This window comes from Bactrocera oleae, chromosome 2 (assembly GCF_042242935.1).
Source record: "Bactrocera oleae isolate idBacOlea1 chromosome 2, idBacOlea1, whole genome shotgun sequence".
Classification (NCBI taxonomy): domain Eukaryota; kingdom Metazoa; phylum Arthropoda; class Insecta; order Diptera; family Tephritidae; genus Bactrocera; species Bactrocera oleae.
Window position 1 is genome coordinate 75,102,520 of NC_091536.1, and position 10,615 is coordinate 75,113,134.

Genomic DNA, 10,615 nt, shown 5'->3' on the forward strand with positions numbered 1-10,615 from the left:
AAAGATTGAAATTGATATGTAGATTTGTCGCACCCGAAAATTCACAATAAATAAAAATAATTTTCGAAATTGAAGTATTTGCCTTCAAAGCTCTAAATTGAGCTTATCGTAAACATCAAAACTAATTATAATGTAAATTCTAGAGCAACTTGGTGGAAGGTGAAAGAAAGGTGTATAATAGTTTTCGAACAAGTTTATATGACAGTTGCTACAAGATTTTTAAGTCGATTTAGTATTTGTGAAATATACAATTATATTTTTTTCGCAGATCCGATAAAGAACAGACATAATATTAATTTTAGAATTTTCTGAGAAAACTTGCCATAGTAATATACATAATTTTTACATCATCTGAAAGTAGAGTTATTAAGCCTACAAACTGCTTAAAAGAACTTGAAATTTTGACTTGAAAATTTTTTATTGAAAGGTGGGTTTTTTTTTGAATATTAGGTCAATATAAGGAGAAAGAATAAATTTTTTATATTAAAGAAAATATGGTGAGTTTGCGACATAAGAAGGTCCCTTCATGTTTGTTATTTTATCTTTCGCTTTCGATAGGTTTTTCAACATACTATTAATTTTTATTTTTTGTTTATAATTTTTAAAGGCCTCCGCACTAGTCTATACAGTGATATAAATTATGGAAGCAGTTCAAAGAATTTATTCGGCCTATATGAATCAAACCCGCCACTGTCAAAGTTACCTCATATGCAGTAAAACCTGTTTGATATGGACAATATATAAGCAAAGCCTCATTTCAATCAAAAAGACAAATAGGGGTTAGTTGTGGAATTTCTAAATTATATATATAAAAAAAAAATTTGTTTAATAAAAAATCTCATACTTTTTGAGTAAAAATAACTACTAGCCATTTTATAAAATATACTTTAGCCTAATCAGCCTAAAACTATGCTTTCCCTACTCGAACTTATTGCGCGTTAACACACACACTCTAGCTTGCCACAGCCGCAGCAAACGCGAGCAATGTAATTTTTTTCCACCTCATTCAACATTCAACATGCAACACACACGTTCTAATAGTGGATTATGTGATGGGATCACATTTATTTACTCACACACCGCAAGTACAAATAGGTGTTTATGTGTGTTAGTGCACCTTTGGATAGTTGTCGCAGCGCTTATTACAAGTATTATTATGAGTATTATTATCGCTGTTGTAGCAGCTTGCAACACAAACGCACAACAACAAAAATGAATGATTCGCAAGACTTTGGAGTGAAATTGAATTTCCTTTTGAAAAGGTAACTGCATTTAAATGCCTTAAAGTTAGTACTTATGCGATGCAAGCTTATTGGCAAGTCACACAAACAATTATATGTGAATAAGCAGCCACACACAAACACGCGCAGAAGCACACACTTGCATACTAACAGACAGTCAGCCAGCTTTTCGCTGGCTGATTCACTTAACTGCGCCTTCGTTTCCAATTTTTGTTGTTGTTATTATTGTTGGCGGTGCCGCTTTCTTGGCCATTACATTTAAAGTTTCCTCTGGAGGTCACTTGGCTTTGCTCGCTATTATGAGTATAAGCTTTTTATTATTGTCGAGTTGTTTCTGCAACAATGCCGTATTATCGCTGCGCATTCACTGTTACTGCTGCTGCCACACAGCTAAGCTGCTTGCCTCTATTGGGCTGTGTGGCTCTGCGGTTGCGTCAGTGGCCGCCTTGCCACTTAACGCGCAACCATTTCATTGTTGTTGCGACTTATGTTCGCCATAATGGCAAGAATGTTGGTTTGTGGCAAGTAGTGGGGCCCTTAAAATGTTGCACAGTGAAAGAGCAATAACAATACGTTAAGGAAGTTAAAGAAAAGCGTTGAAAATTAAATTCAATTTGGTGAAAGCTTGTGCCAACGTCGGCACAGAAAAATTTTAGGCACATTATTTATACAGTTATTGCCATGTTTGCTTGTAGGAAATGGATTTTTTTTCTTTGTTTACGTATTTATACATATTTATTGTTTTATATATGTTTCATTTCATTTTAGTTCATCAGAATGCCCTCGGCATGTATTGCTGCGGTTTTACTTCTGCAGCAGTGAATTTATTGTTTGCCTCAAGTTTACAATTTGGGCACGTGCCACAAATTTTAAAATGCTAGAAATTGCAAGTAGTTTGCAGTGATTTCACCACATGTTGGCTATGGAGGAGCATTCATCTTCACAAACACCAACACTTCACTCCTTCAACTCAAACCTCTCGGCTCTCTTCCTGTTGCTTCTTCTTCTTTTTATACTATAAGTAGAAGGTTTTCAAAATTTTTGCACTATTTTTATTTTATTCTGAAAGTGGTCGCTTGTTGCTGCTTTTCTATTTCTATTTATACAGTATATTTTACTTGAGGGCCTAGTAGTGTGCCGTGCAACATTTACGTGATTTTTACGATGTGGCATGTTATGTCAATAAGCACATATTAAGTTTAGATAATAAGCACAAACTGACTTAAAATTATCAATTCAAGATCTATTTGCGGTTTTTTGTTGGAAAACAAATTTTTAGTGATATAATGGTTTATACAGAGATGGCATAACTTGATTATTATTTCATTGTTTCAATATTCCGACCACGCGTTGGAAAGCTACAGTCTTCCTTGTAATTGATTTTCAATATATGTATGTCATTCGTATTTTCGTTTGGAGTGTAAACAGCAATACTTTTTTTCACTGACGAACTTTGTGCCTGGTTTTTTGGCTTGGAAAACGAAGAACGTCCTCGGCGGACAAAAATGTTTGAAGATGAGGAAATGGAACTGTTCTATGAAGATTTTTTCGAAATACAGGAAGAACTCGCAGTATATGTGGAGGCCAGGAGACCTTGACAGACGATTATGTATGTCAGAAATGCTGCTTTAACGCTACAAAAAGAAGTCGTTTTTGCATTGGACTGTGTCTCGTGAAGAAAAATGTATCCATTACGACAACCCTAAACACAAAAAACATATAAGAAACCTGGCTAACCAACCAAATCAATTGCAAAGCCGAACATCCATGATGTCAAGGTAATACTCTGCGTTTGATGGAAACAGAAGAGTGTGCTGCATTATGAGCATCTAAAGCTGACAGAAATCATTAATTTGGAACCCCACCGATGATTGTCGAAAAACGCCCGGAATTCGCGACTGGAGATGAGACAATAATTTTCTATTATGACAAGGCCCGGCCTCTTGTTGCAAAACCGTTTAAAAACAATTTGAAAAACAGCGGCGGGGAAGTTTTGCTTTACCCGCTTTATAGCCCAGACCTAGCCTCTTCGAACTATCGTTTTTTTCGATGGATGTAGAGCGCGCTCTCTGGAATACGATTCAAATCAAAAAAAGGGTATCCAAAAGTGGCTTGTTTCCCTTAAAACGTTTTGTCAATAAATGGATTTCAACTATTAGTATTTTCAGACTTTATAAAAACGCTTGTTTTTAGCTATATTTGAACTAATTTTTTCTACCAAGTAAAATATCGGCTAAATCTAGTACAGACGCCATGCAAAAATAAATACATCAAAATTGAAGATTTTTCCCATCTATAAATGGTTTTTCATCCGGCTCAAAAAGCTTGGGAAAACTTTGCAATATTATTATTAATCTGAAAAGCCATGGAGCCAAATAGTGTATTGTATAGGTAAGAGTCACTGAGCTAATTTAGAAACTCTCTTAAAATGATATTTTTTAGTATGTAGTCAATTAATTGAACTGATAAAAGTTTTTCAGGAAATCCAGCTATTTTCTAAGTTAATTAGTTTTGGTATACATAAGCCCACACCATTTTAATACTAAGCGCTAAATTTTTTAATAGCTTTTACGTTTACATAATCAATATAGAAATTCTTTATCATTTATTTCGAAATTGTTGAAATTGGATGAAATCCAAAAATTTAAAAAATATAATAGTAATTGACCAGGAACCTAAAAGTAGACAAAATATTTTGAATATATTCGAAATATTTAAAATTACGTGTATTCAAAAGCCTTCTAATATGGCATAATTAATACACTTTAAGTGAAAGCATAAAAGTGGGCAAAATACAATAAAAGCCCTAGCCTAAAGGTAGGCAATATATTTAAAATGTTTAAATGAAAATTTGACTAAAAAATCTATAAAAAAAAATGTAAGTGAAGGATTAAAAGTAGACAAGAGATTCAAATTGTATTCAAGAAGTTTAGAATTAGGTTCATTCATGCAGTGCTTAGAACAAATCAAAGCAAAAAATAGGTATGAACCCAAAGGTAGGCAATAATCTCTAAATATATGCGAAAAGCTTAAATTAGGATTAATATGCTAGCAAAAGCCGATTACGTTAACTTTAAATGTATATACAACGTTGCATTTGTATAACGAAAATATACAAATGTTAATACTATTCTAAGTTTTATCACAAAAATCATAAAATCAAGACAAATATGTCAACAAATTAACATATATTGATAATTTTGTATTTACTTCAACAAATATTATGCTGCGACAAGCAATGCGGAAACTTGAGGCTATGATTAGTGAGTGATATTTCTTGGGAGACAAATTTTCATAACCCTATCCCACATATGTCTTCTATGTATCAGTAAAACCAAATTTTTCCATTTAAAGTAATAATTTCAAGCACTTGCTATACTTAGCTCCCGCCTACACGGCTGGTCATGCAAACACAAACTTGTTGCACAAATACAATTACATTAACATTTAGCGCAATTCTAGGAAAATTCTCACTTTTCGCCAACTCATTGTGGTTGTTAGAAGCTAATTTAAGCAAAAGCTTTCAAAACTGCCCATAAAAACCCCAAACCGACCAAGGCTTATTATATACAATAAATTTTTTGAGTTCCATTTTCCCGTTTGTCCGAAAAAGTACACAAAATTACAAATTTTATGTTTGGCTTGTTTTTTTTTGCTGGCCACGCGAATTAGACGAATGCTTGAGTGAAGCGCAGAATTTCTTTGCATAGAGAAATCTCGAACGCCGACACTTTTGTTGGCAATTACTGTGAGTAATATTTACGACTTGCAGCCGCGGCAGTCGTAAAACCGCAATGCAACAATACATTTACAAGCCAAAAAACGAAAGCATGAAGCACAATAGCAACAACAACAACCACAAAATAACAATAATAGCCTGAAAGCATGACCACAGCACAGTAAAAATTGAGATAACCCAGCTGACGGCGCAGGACGCCCCTAGTGAGATATCGGAGTGAAAAGAAATTAGCAAATGTAGACAGCAGACAGAACAGGCTGAAGGGCACAACAAGAATGAGAAGTGGGTAGGTATAAAAAATAGAAAAATAAATATAAAAATAAAAATAAAAATAAAAGTAAAAATAAAAAATTAAATTAAATCAAAATAAAAATAAAAATTTATTTTAAATAAATTTAAAAAAAATAAATATAAATTATATTTAAAAGAAAAAATAAAATAGTTTGTTGATAAAAATGAGAATATTTCGCAAAGCGTTTAGTAGTACAATTATTTTCATGCTTTTAAGCAGTTTCATTTTTATTGCACCATTTCCATTTCCGCTAATGTTATTGCCACACACAACCACACATACAAGCGCACAATTACATAGACAACGCTTTCATTTTCATTTATATACAGTTCAGTTGCAAGCAGTGATCTCCGTTAAATTCACTTATTTTTTGCACAATTTCTTTTTGTAATTTTTTGGCATTTCTTTTTCACTTCCGCTGCCCTCTTCACTTGCCTGCCACAACAATTTAAATGTGTGGCAACGAGTTTAGCACATTATTAGGCAAAAAGGCAGCCGGCGAGCAGCAACGGCACGCGAACACAGAGACATTAAATGAGAGACGCCTAAATGTATGCTACGTCACGCCGCAGCTTTGTGCATGCAGGCGTGCAGTTGTGTGTCCATTTGTGTTTGGTGCGAGCATAAAGACGAGCCGCAATGTTGCCAAATGTTGACTGCAATTGCTGTGGCTGTAAACCGAAATGGAAATTCTGTTGAATTTGGGTCAAATGCAAAACAAGCTGAGGGCGAAACAAATGCCAGGCAACAACAACCACAGCAATAATAACCAAAAAAAAAAAAAATACCTAGCTATGCAGCTAGCTGGCTAGAACAAAAAATTGCCCGACAAATGTAATGAATGAAATGCTTTAAACAGAAGCAAAGCTGTCAGGCTGAGGAAAAGCGGCGCTGTGGAGCGGGACGGTAGGCAAATAAAACTGCGAAGTGCAACGGGAAAGAGTCAAAACAAGTAAGAGCGAGCAGACCGATTAGGCAACTAGACAAGCAGACAGTCAAACTGGAAGACAAACGGACAGACAGACAGGAAGGCAGGCAGAAGAGCAAGGAGGTCAAATGCGAGACGGGAAAGAAGACAGTCGGTAGTCGGGCAGCCAGCAGCAAGGCCAATTTAGCAGGCTTTGAGGCGTGTAGAGGCAGCCAGCGTGGCCAGGCATACATGGAATAAGGAACGGAGTACAGACAGCAAGCTATCAAGTGAGTGGCATATAACAAATTGAAACTTAAACCCCGTGTGGGGCATATGCCACACGCCACATGCCGCACACCACATGCCACAGCCACAGAGGAGCGTTTGTTGCCGCTAAAGGAGGCGCGCTGTTGTTGTTGCTCGAGAAAATATTGTTGTTGTTAAAAAAAATCGTTGTCGTGGCTATTGTTGTTGGATAAAATATGGTTTTTGTTGTTGTTGTTTGCGAAAATATAGTTATGGTTGTCGAAATTGCAACTTTAAGCGGCAGCAAACAGTTATATAATCCACAAAATATGTTAAATATGAAACGGCTGTGGTTGCATGAAGCAGTGATTGAGCGGGTGTTAAGCGTGCAGAGTGTTGTAAGAACATTTTGTTTGTGTAAAGCAAAATTTTGCGGAAAGTTAAAAGAAACAACTAAAGAAATGGCAGATATAAGTGGCATAAGCACCAAAAAAAAACGCACCGAAAGCGAAGAAAACAATCAAAATAATGAAATGTAATAAAATAGAAAATGGTGGAAAAGCGCAAAATTCTGGCAGCTTTTATTAACAATTTCGTGAGGCAACAATTGCAAGCAATAGTGGCGTTGAAAAGTAAGGAGCGACAGGAGCAGAACGCATTTGGTAAATAGCAAAATAAGTGGCAAGTGGAAGCGCCGTTAAAGGAAAGTGCGCCCACCAAACAATGTGGCAGACAGATGTTGCCGTCGAAAAAATGAGCGTAAAGTGCGCTGCCTGCCATTCTATAGCGACTATCAAGGCAAAGAGATTGCCATTGTATTGCGCTGTTGTGCTGCAGAGTATTATAATGCCGCTATTGTTTGCTTTTGTTGTGAATATTTTAAAAATATATTTTTCTTTGCATTTGTTATTGTTGTACACCCACTGTTGGCTTAGGTCACGCCTGTACTAGCTAAATTTTATTTTAAAAATATTTTCTATTTATTTTTAATTTTACGCCCTTTTAATGATCTTTAGTTTCTTATTATTTTTTTTTTTTTTTGACAAGCATATCTTCTATATATTCCAACTCTCAACTAGCGCAGCACGGGCACGCTGCCGGCCAAAGAAAACATTTCGCATGCAAGCGACGCGTAAACTAGATTAAATGGTGATTTTTCGTAGCAACATTTTAGGCGCTTAAGCGTAGCAAATTAAGTTTATATACGCCAGGCATGCAAGGCGCACTAAAGCAAGCGCTGAGAACTGGTAAGCTGAAGTAAAGCACAGAAAATTTGTGCGTTTGCTTAACTAAACTAAATTTTATTGTTGTAATTGTTGTTGTAGTGCAAAAAAAGGCACTAAAGCGAAATTTAAAACTGCAAATTACCGCTATGCATTCACTTCAAGCATGTGGCATGTTGCGACCGCATAATTTAAGCCAATACTGCAGAGAAAAGTGGTAAACAGTACATAGCGCCTTAAAGTAGGCAACAATTAAGTCATAAATTTAGAAGATAGTTGGTATTTTTTGCTAATAGTAAATTATATGTTAGTGAGTTATAGTTGTGTTAGTGCAGGTCATGCATATTTGTTTATACAACACCTATTACACTGTGTCTCTATGGCTAAGATCCTTAAAGTATGCAAAGAAATAGTTAACACACTATTTTATCAGCAATTTTCAACACATACTTCTCATTATCAGCTGCATAACATCTGCTTAGATGGTGTAACGCATTTTATTGGCGTAGTAATTTTATTTTGCTCCTAACAGTATGCTATACTAAAGCACTGTGCGTAAGAAATTTTTTTCTTTTTTTACCACTTGCTTTAAACACAAAGATATACTTATCTTTTCTATACAAAATATTTTCGTCAGCTTTTGCTTCGATCAGTACGCACTTGCTACAACATTTTTCACAAGACTAACAAAAAATTTCTTTCGTTTCTTATCTTTTCTCGCACAAAATTTCTTCACTTCTTTATAACTTTCTTCTGCATTTGCATGAAATCAAACGGCAACACACTACATAACCGTCTTTTTAACGCTAATTGTGATAAATGATAAAATTTTGACATGCAAGTTGATGCTTTTGATGGCATTTAACTCGCGCGCGCGACATTGGAAACGACGAGGACGACGACTACAGCGGGACGACGACAACTACGACGACGTTACACACACAGGACGCGACCCTTTTGACGCACATCCTAACGAGCGCACAACAAACACGAAACTGAAGCAGTCATTCATTCGTTTTTTTACACCCAGCAATACATAGGCGAACATTTCATTTCCAACGCATGCCGTTTCAACCACCAATGCATTCCATTTGCAACGTTTTTGCATTCACATTTGGTCACCCACAAAATCGCAACGACGCTCGTATGTTGCACAAAATCTAGCTTTTACCAGGACTACACGGTGCAACATTGCTACGAATACGAATCCTGCCGATAGTGTTTGCTCGTGACACATTTGGTTGTTGGAACACGAGTAGCTGCTGAGCAGTGGTGGTTCTATTTGTTGTGGTGAAAATGCGTTAAGGTGCTGCTGTGGCATTCACAATCATTTCAATTCACAAATGTTTCAACCGAGAGCGTGATAAAATGCGAGAGCGCCAGTCGCAGAGTACAAGCGTGGAGCGTCGCAATTGGTATAAGAGCGCGAGCTACTCACCACAACAACTCCGAAAATGTACACAGCTGATAAGAATTTGATAACGCGACAAACGCGTTGGTGTATCAAATCTTCGAAGAAATGAAATGCGGAAAGTTGGAAATGAAACGTTAACTGCTATGTTGGAAATCATAAGAATTGTGGTGACTAGGTTAGCAGTTTCGTAGCAAATATCGAAAAGTGGAGAAGTCTTAGCGGTTAACAGTTTGAAAGGAGAATACTTGCAAATGTTTAGATAGGAGAAATACACGAAAGTGGTATGAATGTACTTCAAAATAAAGTATTTTACTGAATTAAAGTGGCACAATTTGCGAATGATTTAAAATACTTTAATCGCCTACTATATATACTATAATATTTTTTTCGCATTTTAATTAATATTAATATTTAAGCTAACTTCAGTTAGACTAGTTGTCGGGTATGTCGGAAAAATATAAGACAGCGGTAATAAAGCCTCGAACACTGCCGGCACAAAACGTGATTTATGAATACAATAAGTTCATAAAAAATATTATTATTACACATATGTGTATATATTGGTGGTTAGATAACATATTTGCTTTTCAGGTTAAGAAATAATAATATTTTTTATGAACTTATTGTACGATTTTAAGTGTGTGCGCTTGATTTAAGAATCGAGATCGTGTTAAGCTTTCAGCTATTTGATCGTCAAACCAAGTGACAGATGCCAAAAAAAGCAAACACTTGCGAATATATTGGTCCGATTATGTATACCATAAGAACTTTAGTATGTTATTCTAATAATTTCACTGATTTTAAGGATTACATTTGGGTACCGAGGCTCATCATTATACTCTCGCAACATGTTGCTACAGAGTATAATAGTTTTGTTCACCTAACGGTTGTTTGTATCACCCAAAACTAATCGAGTTAGATATAGGGTTATATATATATACATGATCAGGATGAAGAGACGAGTTTAAATCCGGGTGACTGTCTGTCCGTCCGTCTGTCCGTCCGTCCGTCCATGCAAGCTCTAAGCTCTACTTGAGTAAAAATTGAGATATCTTTATGAATCTTGTTACAAATGTTTCTTGGTACTGTAAGAGGGTTGGTAATGCAGATGGGCGTAATCGGATCACCGCCACGCCCACAAAACGCCATTAATCAAAAACCAATACAAACAATAAGATGCAAGACTGTCATTTGGTATACAGGATCACATTAGGGAGAGGCATCTGAACATTGAAATTTTCGATAAATGGAGCCACGTCATAGATTATAGATTTTATCTTTGGAATGTTATGAGATGACTTTATAGGAACTGCGTTCAAAATGAGACAGTGGGCGTGGCACCGCCCACTTTAAGGTGAAAACCCATATCTTGAGATATGCTATACCGATTTCAACCAATTTCAGGACATAACATTCTCCTCATATTTCTATGTTATAGTGCGAAAATGGGCGAAATCGGATTACAACCTCACCTGTTTTCCATATAACACCATTTTAAATATCATCTGGCTTTTTCACTTTCCAGTATGCAAATCAATCAACAGTAATTG

General features: G+C 35.8%; 1 protein-coding gene across 6 annotated transcripts in view; it reads right to left on the minus strand.

Annotated features, from left to right (window-relative positions):
* The window catches only part of Ptp99A (Protein tyrosine phosphatase 99A), a 404,350-nt gene extending 396,138 nt beyond the window's left edge, over positions 1 to 8,212 (minus strand). For 2 of the 6 annotated variants that reach the window (XM_070105688.1, XM_070105687.1), the window contains exon 1: positions 8,102 to 8,212. The gene's annotated coding sequence lies outside the window, so the exon portion shown is untranslated. The remainder of the gene's footprint in view (positions 1 to 8,101) is intronic. The other 4 variants (XM_070105686.1, XM_070105685.1, XM_070105684.1 and 1 more) reach the window with 4 other exon arrangements.
* Positions 8,213 to 10,615: the final 2,403 nt, after the last annotated feature.